This window comes from Equus przewalskii, chromosome 8, assembly GCF_037783145.1.
Source record: "Equus przewalskii isolate Varuska chromosome 8, EquPr2, whole genome shotgun sequence".
Classification (NCBI taxonomy): Eukaryota; Metazoa; Chordata; class Mammalia; order Perissodactyla; family Equidae; genus Equus; species Equus przewalskii.
Genome location: NC_091838.1, coordinates 71,568,449 through 71,581,337, shown reverse-complemented (window position 1 = coordinate 71,581,337; position 12,889 = coordinate 71,568,449). Strand labels below are relative to the sequence as shown.

The 12,889-nt window shown below is 39.6% G+C and overlaps 1 long non-coding RNA gene across 2 annotated transcripts in view; it reads right to left on the bottom strand.

The window, feature by feature from the left end:
* The window catches only part of LOC139085137 (uncharacterized), a 118,433-nt gene that overhangs the window by 95,675 nt on the left and 9,869 nt on the right, over positions 1–12,889 (bottom strand). For both annotated transcript variants that reach the window (XR_011543212.1, XR_011543211.1), the window contains exon 2: positions 302–409. This is a non-coding gene — a long non-coding RNA (uncharacterized lncRNA). The remainder of the gene's footprint in view (positions 1–301; positions 410–12,889) is intronic.

Below are 12,889 nucleotides of genomic sequence, written 5' to 3'. Positions count from 1 at the left end.
AGAGAAAAATACCCTTAATAGGAAATCTGAGCTTTGAATATACAGAGTATTTGTCCAAATTAGATTAAGGTAACAGAACAGGAAAAAGACTGTTTTAAATGAGAAAGGAATGGTCAATTTAAGTGCCAATCCCCATTTCTCTCTGTCATCAACAGAAAAGGGGCCCAGAACAAGATTGAAACTATTTTAGAGAATAAAGTTGCCTTTTTATTTACCTTTCACATTTTGTGTAACGTGTGAATGTCGACTCCACTGCACATTGTTTGGGCTAACACAACAATTTTCGAGAAGGAAAGATTACCTAGACCAGATTGGAGGTCTCCACAGTCCTGCTGTCTGACCTTTGTGTGCAAACCATAGTTAAACCATCAAAAAGACTTCACGAAGGGCCCAGGAGTACATCTGCAACCTAGAAGATAAAAGGTCAAGAATATGGGCTGTTGAGATATGGATGAAATCTAACTGATGAAACACAGTAGTAATGCAGTAAGAACTATAGGGAACTGCCATTAAAGCTGAGGTGAGGAATTGATTACCCAAGATGCTATATAGACGATTAAAACCACTATGACCATCAAGCTGCTGTTGGAAGGCAGTCCTCCCCGACAGAGGTGTTCAATAAATGTTGGGTTCCTGACTACTTATGGCCTCTCTTTGTATCATTGCTTCCCAAATATCTTAAGGAAATCAAGGCAATTAACTAAAGATTTTATCAAGAGTCTGGAAAATAGGAGTGTTCCAGTTAATTAAGTGTTACAGTTAATATATATCAACTATAAAGCTTATCCAAGCATTAGAAATGCTATATTAGTCAAGGTTCTCTAGAGAAAGAGAGCCAATAAAGAGATTTATTATAAGGAATTGTGTCACACAATGATGGAAGCTAAGAAGTCCCAGGATCTGCTGTCTGCAAGTTGGAGACACAGGAAAGCCAGTGGGCTAGTTCCAGTCCGAGTCTGAAGGTCTGAGATCCAGAACTGACGGCTTAAGCTCCAGTTGGAGGGCAAGAGAAGACCGATGTTTTATCTCAGCAGGCAGGCAGAAAGAGAATTCTCCCTTTCTACACCCTTTTGTTCTGTCCAGGCCCTCAACAAATTAATGACCACCCATATTGGGGAGGGCAGCCTGATTTACTCAGTTTACCAATCCAAATGCTGATCTCTTCCTGAAACACCATCACAGACACACTCAGAAATAATGTTTAGACAGATATAGGCACCCTGTGGTGCAGTCAAGTTGACATATAAAATTAACTATCACATGCTATATGCTACTTCTTTGAAAACGATTAACCCTATGGACCTAAGTATGGGAAAGGGTGGCCATGCTGTCTGCCTCCAAGTTGCTCTCAGGTCTCATCCTTTACTGTCGCTGCAAGCAGCCCAGCCTCCAGAAGCGAATGTTTTTCTCCAACATCACCCGATAGATTAATTTAGTGACAGCTCTCAGCTCCTTGTCGCTGATGACAGTCTCAGAGTAGGCAGGATTTCCTTGGTGTCTGATTGGCATATGTCTTGAGTCTTCTGTAGATGAAACATCAGCTCTCGATGCCAGCTCAGCATTCATTTCTAATCTGTTTGCTGCCTTACCGTGTGAGAGCAGAAGTTTCATCAACCCAGCATGATTCCCAAGAATGGTGCTTTTTCTCTCAGATGAAGATGCCACTTTGAACCAGAAAAGCAGGCAAGCCTTAGAGCCATGGACCCAAACCTCGGTTTTGTCTCTGTCATTTACTTTGACCATCATCCTTCCCATCATTTTTTTCATCTGAAACAAGAGAAGATAGCCAAATAATCTCTAAACTTCCTGCATGCTCTTAAAAACAATTAAGTAGGTGCCAAAATTGTTCTGGTGGTTGTTTTATGAAAAAAAAATTAGTACGCCTGCAGTGGTACTAGATGAAGAATAGGACAAAAAGCAAATAAGGTGTAGCGCTCGCCACTGAGCATCTCAGAGTCTAGTAGGGAAGATGGGTATTTAAACAATTAACCACAATATCCTGTGATGAGTGCTAATTAAGGGATATATTTGATCTAATCCATTCACACCATCTTATTATCAAACCCAGGTGACTGCAAAATAAGTACCTGAGGTTAGGGGCTCTTTTAGGACACAGATAACTGGTGACCTCTCAGATGAGACCCATGGCCGCTGCTCTAACGTGTTATCACAAGGTTCTAAGTCCATGCACTGCATGATAGTCTCTCAAGAAATGCCTGAGAACAGAAGAAAGGAAGAAAAGCTTGACTTACAAGGAAGGAAAGAGGGCCTGGGTGCCAAAGGCCATGAATTATTTTGTATTCCTAACACAAAGCCTGGCACATTACAGGTACTTATGTATGTGTTCATTTGTTCATTCACTTGTTCAACCTGTATGTGTGCCAAACTGGACACAATGGTGATAAAGCACGTAAGGTCCCTGTTCTCGATGAGCTTATAATGAAGGATTGTAGGTGATAAATTAGTAAAAAAAACAGATAATCAAATATTTTGATAAATGATAATGTGATAAAGAGTACAGGGAGGTGGAGTGCATGATGGGGTGGTCTAGGGCAGTCTCTCTGTGACGTCTCAAGAGGGAACAGTGTAAAGGCCCTGGTGAGAAATTTCTTGGTGCGCTAGAAGGAGTGAGCAGACCAGACTGCCAGAATCACATCTGCTGAACGGGGAGAGTGATACAACGTATGTTTGTAGAGGTGGATAGATGAAGCATATGGTATCAGGTCAGAGCCAGATGATTTTCTAATAGCATGAGTCCAAGGGATGAAGAAAAGGGAGGTATCAAGGATTATGCCCAAATTTAGATAAAATGAACTTGAAGGAAGCAAGGGAAGAAAGAAGGGGAAAAAATTGATTCATTTATTGAGTGTTAACCTATATTTCTGCATGAGACACAGGAAAGGTGCGTGTTTTTCCAGGGTCTGCAGCCTAAAATGTTGTGCTGAATTTGATGACAGGTCCAAGGAGAGCAAAAGAGAAGAATATTCAATTAGAATACAGTCTCTAAAAGAGGCGACACAGCATTCTGATAGCGATAGAGGTCTGGATAATTTGGGCAGTTAATCATTCTCTTTCTGTGATTCCACAGGGATGGAAGGGAAGATTTATCTTGAAAGATGAGTAAGATTCACCAGACGACAAAGTGGAGAAGCACATTTCAGGCAGAGAGAACAGCATGTTCCAATAAATGGAGACGTGAACAGCCTGGTACGTACATCCCAGAGTCTCCAAGCAGTTCAGCAAAAGTAGAGGCTGGAATAAAATATGAGTGTTGAGAGACGAGATGGGAAAGTTGGACATAGCAGATCAAGGAGTGTTCTATGTGCTGAAAAAGAGTTTACCAATAGCCAAAGCTTCTGAAGCTCTGGCTTGGCTGATCTTCTATCTGTTCCCCAAACAAGCCAAGCTCCTTCTTGCCTTGGGACCTTTGCATTCACACATCTACTACTCGTCTCCCCAGACATTCACGTGGCCGTCTCCTTTCCGTCAAACGTCAAGTAAATCTTAGCTCATATATAACTTTCTCAGAAAGGGCATCTATTGCAGCTCAATGTGAAAGTGACTCACCTGTTTCTTTCCAGTCCCTCTGTTTTGTTGTCTCCTTTGGGTATTCTACTACATGGAATTATCTTGCTTATGTACGTGTTTGTTTATTTATCTCTGCCTTCCTCCACTGGGATAAAAACTCAAGGGGAGATGGATGTTTTTCTGTTTTACTTACTGCTGTATTTCCAGCACCTCTAACAGAATAGAAAGTGGAATTAAATATTTGTGGAATGAATGAATGAAAAGGCATCGATTAGGAAGACTCATGGACCAACTTGCCCTTTAGAATACCATTTTGGGTGGAATGCGGTCAGATTGCATCCTTCTGAAGTGTGAAGTTCTAAATTAAGTATGTGAGATAAAAAAACGTACAATGAAAATTCCCTTGAAATGGATTAGAAAGGTACAAGGCCACTTAGAAGACTGACATTCATCCTTTCAGGATAGTAGATCCAGTATCCCTAGTTTTGTTTTGTTTTTCTTAATTCCAGAAAAGGAATTTTTTTGAGCACTTGCCACCCTATTCGGCAATCTAGAAGATTATTCTAGCATATGATTACATTCAGTGGAGTGGTGAGAGAAATAACCTGAACTAGTTAATTTTTTTCCCTTATGAAGAATGAATTTTGCTGAATTTATGTGAGCTTAATGTCCATATGATAAGATGCCACTTCATGGAAGGTGGAAGTGGAAAATCTAAGTATGGAGGCTGCAATACTATTTCAAAATGGCGTTTAGTTCCCCCTTGAAATGTAAAGAAAACCTTCTGTCTCTTTCAATCCTATGATAATCAGTTTTGTGTATTTGAAATGTTTCTGCAGCAAACTGAAAATTATCTTCATTGGGTTTGAATCTGCTTTCTTAAACCCAGTCACAGCTTGAATATTACTGTAGAAGATGCCTTGAAATTAAAAAAAAAACAACATGACCTCCAATGGATCTACTCTTTCTAATGATCTGGCTGATTAGAGCTCCTACTTCGTAAGTCTTCTCGTCCTGCTCCTGCTCACCCCAATAAAATGCACAATTCTTGGAGGCAATGTTAACAAGGGTTAATGAAGATTCAATAATTATCTTATAAAGGTTGAGAAAAGACTAAGTAAACCATTGAAATACCAGTTTCAAATACTGGCCTCCTCTTCTCTTTCATCAACACATAGTCAAATTTGGTCTTTCCTTTTAATCAACTAGGGAAGGGAGACGTCTTTGATCTCCATTCGAACTAATTTGCCAAACACTGTTGTGTAGCTTGGGGTGTGAGACACACTTCTGTGCTAAATGACGGTTAGTATCTAAAAGACTTTTGAAGATGGTTGAAAACGGTCTATCAGGAACTGCGTGTTTTGTGTTTCCACCGGCATTCTGCCACCACTCTCTCTCTCACCACACAACCCCCAAAACTCCATCTCATTTGTCTGAAATTATACTGGGGAATAAATTGCAGATTATGATAGTTATAATTTGGTTTAACAGTGCAGGTTAATAAATTGAACAGAACCTGAATAAACCTTTGGAGATCCAAGTATCAGGCCCATACAGCCATGTACTAACACTCAATCTTTTCATCTTAGCTAGAAAGGATTTATTGCTGCAAATTCTCAGTGATAAATAGGCAGATGTGTTAGATGTCTCAGCGCTTGCTGTCCTGTACAAAGGGCTGATGAACACATTTGGTATGTGGAAATGTATTAATCCAAATACCATCATTTAAATAATGCTTTAAAAATCACAAAGCAGGGGCCAGTCTGGTGGCATAGTAGTTAAGTTCACACACTCTGCTTTGGCTGCCTGGGGTTCACAGGTTGGGATCTCAGCTGCAGACCTAAACACTGCTCATCAATCCATGCTGTGGCGGTGTCCTACATGCAAAATAGAGGAAGATGGGCACAGATGTTAGCTTAGGACAATCTTCCTCAAGCTACAAAAGGAAAATTGGCAACAAATCTTAGCTCAGAGCCAATCTTCTTCAGCAAAAGAAAAAAAAAATCACAAAGCAATTTTGCTCTGCAGGTACATAACACTGGGGGATGCTGAGCCACTCTGTGCCAGGTTGGGTGTGCATGAAGACGAATAGAACAAATAAAGCTAAGGTTCAGCTTTCCAGCCTGGAATCAGGCGGATCTGTAGGGAATTCCAGACTTTCTGTCTTTGAACTTTTTAACTATGGGTAAGTTAACTTTCTACAACCTCATCTTTGTGTATGAAAATTTAGTCTAATAATTGCCCATACTCCATAGGGTTTTGTGAGGATTTAAGGAGATAGTATAAATAGAGTGCTTAACATAGTAAAAGCTAAGTTTTTATATTTTAGCTATTTAGCTATATTAAGGAGACATCATAAACAAGAAGGTATGATGAAGATGAAGATGAGGAGGAGGAGGAGGATTCTTATTTTACATATCCAGAAACAGAGCGTCAGGGATGCTAAGTGACTTGGCTGAAGTCGCAAAAGCCCTGAAGCCTTGAGTCCAGGTTCCAAGCTCCAAACTTTATCTTGTTTCCAGGCTCCTGGGTCTGGATGAGGGATTGGGGAAAGCTCTGCCTCTGAGGGGGAACCTATCAGTGCCCATAAGAATTTCCACTGCAGAACCTTTGAAAAATGAGTCTGAGGAGAAAGTTTCCAACTCTTTCATTTCCATTTTCGTCCTGGTGGGAAAAAAAAGTGTGTCTTACAAGCTTGACTGCAAGGATTTGACGGGAGGAGCCCCTCGTACTATTTGAGTTACTAATGGGATAGCAAACAGTGCCTGTAATTTACTTTGTACTTTGATAATGTCTTGGCTTGAAGGGTCACACAGGCCTTTCCAAACATTAACTTATTTCCCCTTCCTAATGCTTCTAAGGGGTCAGAGAAGGTTAGCACTTCCTTTGTTTTATAGATGAGAAAACTGAGATCTAAGACGGTCATGCGCCCTACCAAGGTCATCCCACAAACCAATGTGTTACCCAATCTGCTGCTCCCGGTTACAGACACTCCTGGAACCCAAATGGGGAAGTTTTTCTTTTTTTAAAAAAAAATTCTTTTTTTTTTTAAAGATTGACACCTGGGATAACAACTGTTGCCAATCTTTTTTTTTTTTTCTGCTTTATCTTCCCAAACTCCACCTGTACACAGTTGTATATCTTAGTTGCAGGTCCTTCTAGTTGTAGGATGTGGGACGCCACCTCAACGTGGCCTGACGAGCGGTGCCATGTCCGCGCCCAGGATCCAAGCCCTGGGCCCCCCCAGCGGAGTGCACGAACTTAACCACTCGGCCACGGAGCCGGCCCCTCCAGGATGTTTTTCATCCTGACCTGGAACTCCCAGTAAGTTTCATTTGTGTTCTTTTTCTATACATCTCAGGCAATGTCTTGAACAAAAAAGGGTATATTGCGTCTTGGCTTCTTCAGGACTTTGGGGCAAAAAGAGGTGAATGAAGAAAAGCACGTCCAAGTGCAAAATGTATTAGTAGCAAGCAAATATTGCTTATCACTTGAAGAGGGAGTGGGGGAGGTTGATTTATTTGTTTTAAAGGTTAACTGGAACAATGGAGGAAAAATGTACAACAGGTGAACCAGATTTCAGCTCCTCATCTGAATACGGGGAACAGTTAGATTCATTCAGTTGGGAACCAACATTTACTGAGCTCTAGGTACTAGTACAGAAGCTTTCTCTTATGTGATCTCATTTAATCATCACAACAACCCTGGTTTCTGTGCAACAGTGTGCTCATTTTTGCGATACAGGAGGCGGAAAGGCTGAATAGATCACTTCGTCTTTCACATGCTTATTCAAAAGTCACCTTCTCAGGGAGTCCTTCTCTTCCAGGCCGACTTATCTAAAACTGTGGCCTCCTTTACTCTCCTGTCCCTTTCTCTGCTTGCCAATTAATTAATAATCAGTTCATTATCTTTTTCATTCTTTATCTCCTTCTATTAGAATGGCATCTCAGTGATGGCAGGAAGCTTAGTCTCATTTGCTCACTGCTGCATCCCTAGTATTTAGAAGGGGATGCCCAGTACATAATAAGGCTCAACAAATAACTATTGAATTAAAGAGTGATTGCATTCGTGTTCTCATGACAGCTCATACCTCTCTTGGTAGCACAGTTATATTTGCAATTTTACATTTGTTTTCAATCCCAACTCTTTTTCTCCATCTGGACTTTCATTCACTTAGTTTATACATTATGGGTTCCAATTTGGGTTAGTTCCTGTTAATTGTTCTCTCCACCTCCACGTTTGTTTTCCCTAACACAAGATTGAAAATAGGGCTCAAAGATAACTATTGAATTAATGAATGAATGCATTCATGCTCATATGTATCTGTATATCCTTACATATGTAAGCATTTGTATTTCTATACATATATATACACACTTACATATGTACAGAATGCTTACATTTCAGTTGGGAGGATGCAGACAATAAACAAGTGTATATGTAAATGTGTACTTACAAATATGCACTCATTAATATTACAAGTATATACTCAGTGTGAATGTACTTATTTGTTTGTTGTACGCATCTTCCCAACTAGAATCTAAGTGCCGTGAGAACGGGGGTTCTGCTGTCTTAGTTCACTGCTGTATCTCCCACACCGGAAACAATGTCTAGAACATAATAGGCTCTGAATATTTATTTGCTGAATAAGTGAAGAGGAAAAGGCTGGAAGGAAGCAAGGTCAAACATTTATACCCATCACACCATACATTTTTACATCCACATTATATAGGAAACACCATTATCTTTCTCTGAGGTTTTTAAAATTTATTCAATACATATGCATTGCATGCCCAAGTCCCTCATCCTGGAGGAAGGAAAGGAGAAGCAGACGTACAAATGAATAAGATTATGTCAGATAGCCTTAAGTCTATAGAATGTTATTTTTCCTTTCTCCACCTCTTACTCCCCATTTTGGTGTGACAAAAATGGACTGGAACTAAGTACCAGCTGAAATGGCAATAGCCTCTACCCTAGGACAGTTTCCTCTACTCTCAGGCAGCCTATGGGCCTCTCAAACTCGTCTTATCTGATCAGCCTCCGTGGCATCTGAGTCCGAGATCGCTGTCAGAGGACTTTGTTCTTATTGCATCATAGTTACTTTCATAAATGCCTATCCAGTTTATTAGCCCATGAGCTTTCCCTAACTCTTAGCACATACTTGGCATGACATAGATATTTACCACATTCTTTGAAAGAAATGAAGCCTTGATGATTTTGTTTTCGATTTTTTTTTTTTTTTTTTTTTTTTTTTGCCATTGTAGATAGGAGCCAGTAGAAGGCTCTTTTCCAGGATGATGCATTGTCCAAAACAATGCGTAATTGCAGAGAGGAATGGAACAAAAATCCATAAAAAACAAACATAAGAACTCCTAACACACAGCAGTCTGAAGCCAGCCAGTGTAAGGCAAATAAACTACATATGTTGACCCGTGTTGACCCTGAAGTTGGTATAATTGATGGTGGTAATGAGCATGTTCACACAACAAGGCAAGATTCAATTTACTTGATGGAGTCTATGTCATAGGCTAGGAAGTATGCAAGATCTATTCGGGAAAAAGCACACCCAATAAGAAAATACATCTATAGCACGTAAGAGGCTGAATACAAAGTTATTGCTAAGATTTGGCCCCATGGAATCACTTTCCAGCAAACTGGGGTTTTTACTGTAAATTTGAAAACTTGCCAATTACTCAAATTTCTAACTGCCTACTAGAATTCTTTAAAAACTGAGAATCTTTTTGTCTCAATTTTAGTACTATTTATGAGAATTTATTGAGTGTTTGGAATTTTTTTTTAATATCCTTAACTGAAAGGGTATAGTAGATATCACAGGAAAATAAAAGTTCTTAACAGATAGCAACTACTTAGAAAATAGTCTTGCAATACCAGGTATTTGCATGACAATCATCTCAGTCTGTCTGTCTTTCTCCTCCCTCGCTTCCTCTGTATTTCTCTTTTACTCTCCATTACCTGGTCTTCTGCTGCCTGTGTTTAAATTTGTGTGTCAGGATTTAAGCAAGTCTATACTCCACTAAATCTTACCTTGCAGTTGAAACGTTAACAGAATTCTATACTGTGAGCCTGTTGACATACTGTTACACTCATACGCTGCTACAGGAACCACACTGGTATCGTTGCTTCGCTCTTAGACAGGAAGTGATAGAATCATGTTCAGAGTTCTCTCCCATCCCACTCAACCTAGTTTTATGTTGATGATTCTGAAGGTCTGATACTGCTCACTGATAACACTCTGTATACTCTGAAATCCGGTTTATTATGATAACTAGGAAATCATGCTTTTAAAAGGTCTCAGAAATATGCTCAAGTTTTCACTGCAGCTATTGCCAGGAGAATTGTCAGACATGGTTGGGCCTTTGAAAAGTGAATCTGATTAAATTGCAAAGATGGGGGTGGAATGAATTCCAGAGGTAATTTGCATACAGCCTGTATTTTCACTCATTTGTTCTGCTGCATGATAACACCTCCAAAAATATTTGAAAATATGAGGTGAGTTTGAGGTTGGGTGAGAGTATGTACATGTGAGATGAAATTAGAGGAGATAAGGGAAAAGAAGTTAGAATAGTATCAGTGATAATAATAATAATGTTTATTCATTGGATTCTAAGAATGGGACAGACATAACGCCAAGAGTTTTAAATGCATTATCTCACTTAATCCTGTCAACAGTCCCATGAGGCGAGGCTATTATCATTCCTACTCTAAGGATGATAAAACTGAGGCTTAGTTAAGTTTTGTAACTTCCTTAAATTTACACAACTATTAAATGACAGAGCCTGAAATAAACTCATACTTCTCTAACTCCTGATTCTGTGTTCTTAACTATGATGAACCAGCTCAGTGTCTTTTACCAAGCCACCAGTGGAGACCAGAAAATCAGCTGCTCAAGATAGCCCCAATGACCTCTTCAAACACTGACTTAAATGAATCATCCTCCGGGCTACTGCTGTGAGAATGAGACATAAATGAGAGGAATTGAGTCCCCATGTGGTCTTTTTCAGTTACCTTAGGGACATACCAAACATTGGTGTTGTTTTGATAGAATGAGTAGAGTTCATGACAGTCAAATGTGTCATTAGGCATAAGAAAACTGGGAGCTGGATGAGTTGAAAATGAAAACAAAATGGCAACAATTCAAAAAAGATTATTGAGTAGCTGTTCTGTTGATCACTCTACTTGTGATAGATACATACATACACACACGTACATACATACACACACTCGGGATGAAGTCATTAATTCCCTTTCAGAAGAAAACACTGAATCTCAAAGGTTAGGAAAGTTGCTCAAGGATACAGACTTAGTGAGTGGCAAATCTCATGATTTGGGACATGTCATAGAACCTTTCTGAGCTATAGCTAGGCCTTCTGGAAAATGAGGATAACACCTGCCACCAGGAATGGGTGAAATATTGTACGTAAGACTACCTCCGGACCCGGCACGAAGCAGAGGCTCAATACAAGTATGCTGAAGTAAACCTGGCCCTACCACCCACCTCAGGCCATCTTCAAGTAGATGGACACTGAAGGGGTTAAAGAGCGATGCTCTGCCATCCCCCGTGTACCTCTGGAGCTGCCATAAAGGTGACAGTGTGCACTATTGGAATGGGTTATCTTTGACACAGGCAGAAGTAAGAATAGAGCATGCCACCTTAATTATGCTTTAATTGAACTACAATATGCCTCACCACTTGGCATGGGCCCTTTGAAGTCCACCCATCACACCCTGCATCACGGGAATGTGCGCCGTTACTACCAGCATAATTGTTGGAGCAACTGACACATACGCAGCAGCAGGTAGTGAAGATAATTAGCAGAAGATTTTGATCTTGCTGACTTAGGGTGAAAAGCAGGGTATCAAGGGATGTGAATACAGAGACAAAGTCATATTAAAGTCTACCATGAAAGCTCCCTTTAATATAAGGGACAAAAAAGCAGTAAAAACAAAGCTATTTTCAATTTGAAGAGAAAAAAATGCTATCCTTTAATCCCTCACATAATATGACATGGAACCAAACCACTCAGACAAATCATCCCGGATGGTAATTTTCTTTCTCGTTTGAAATTTTGTGTGTGACAACGCAATTGCCTTTGCTTTAAAAAATTCACTTACTTTGTTCATTCAGCAAATGTTTACTAAATATCTGACACTCTGTTAGGTTCATGGACCTTTGCACTCAACCAGTCACAGTGTATTGGGGAAGATGGAAACATTTTTCAGATAATTACAGTACAGTGTGTTAGGCATCAAGAAGGTGAGCAAAGGTGCTTTTGAAGCAAGGAAGAGGAACACTATGATTGACTTGTGGGAGAAGGGTGGATGCATGATGAAGTCAGAGGGGGCTACCTGGAGGAGGAGGCATTTTATCAGTCCATCAAAGAGGATTCAGCTGTATTCATAGGGAATGACTGTTTCCTACAGGGCAAAGCATTTATGAAAAGGCACAGAAGCATAAGGAAGCTCAGGGAACTGTAAGAGTTCCCATTCACTTGGTGTAGATGGAAGGGTTGTGAGATATGAGGATAAATGGGGCTAGAACGGCGATGTGTGCTCTGCTAACGGGTTTGTTCTTTAGCCTAATGGAAATGAACTATCTTTGAGTGGATCATTAGAATCAAATTTATTTTCTTTAAAGATCACCTGATTGGATGATGAATTGAATTGAAGAAGGATGAGTTTGAAAGCAAGGTGGTCAGCTAGGAGTCTGTTGTAATCACCAGGAGAAAATTCCTAAGGGTCTGGACTAAGATAGTGGCAGGAACAGTGGAAATAAAAGAGGGAGCTAGAGAAAAATCTATCTCCTTAGAGGCTGAATTTGGAGTAGAAATAACTAAGATCTAAGACTATATTTTAAGAACGAATAGAAGCTCATATTTAATGGGAATAGTAAATAACACCATCTTGGCTTAACATGTGGGATATTTGTGTTCTAGAAAAAAAATTCTTTATGTAGATTAGATTTTCATAAAGTGAATTACATCTGAATATGTTGGAAAAGCTTGTTATTTAAAATACTCCGATTCTGAGTGATTAAAGTATAAATGATAACCCTCTAACTTATTTTCTTCCTTAATTTGAATTTTCATATTTTGGGTTAGCTCAAAGCATGTTTCCTATGCCTTGGCTGCCAGTTCAATTTTATTTAGTCAATTGATATACTTTAGTATGCCATAATGTGTAGATATTCATCATCTGCTACAGTAGTGTTTATCTTCATCACGTCCATTTCATTAATTTTTGTTGTGTACCTATAACCTCAAGTTAACGTGAATACACTATAAAAAGGTCATTTTGTGAATGGCATGAAGTGTTTTTGTTGGACTGATGGATGGATGGATGG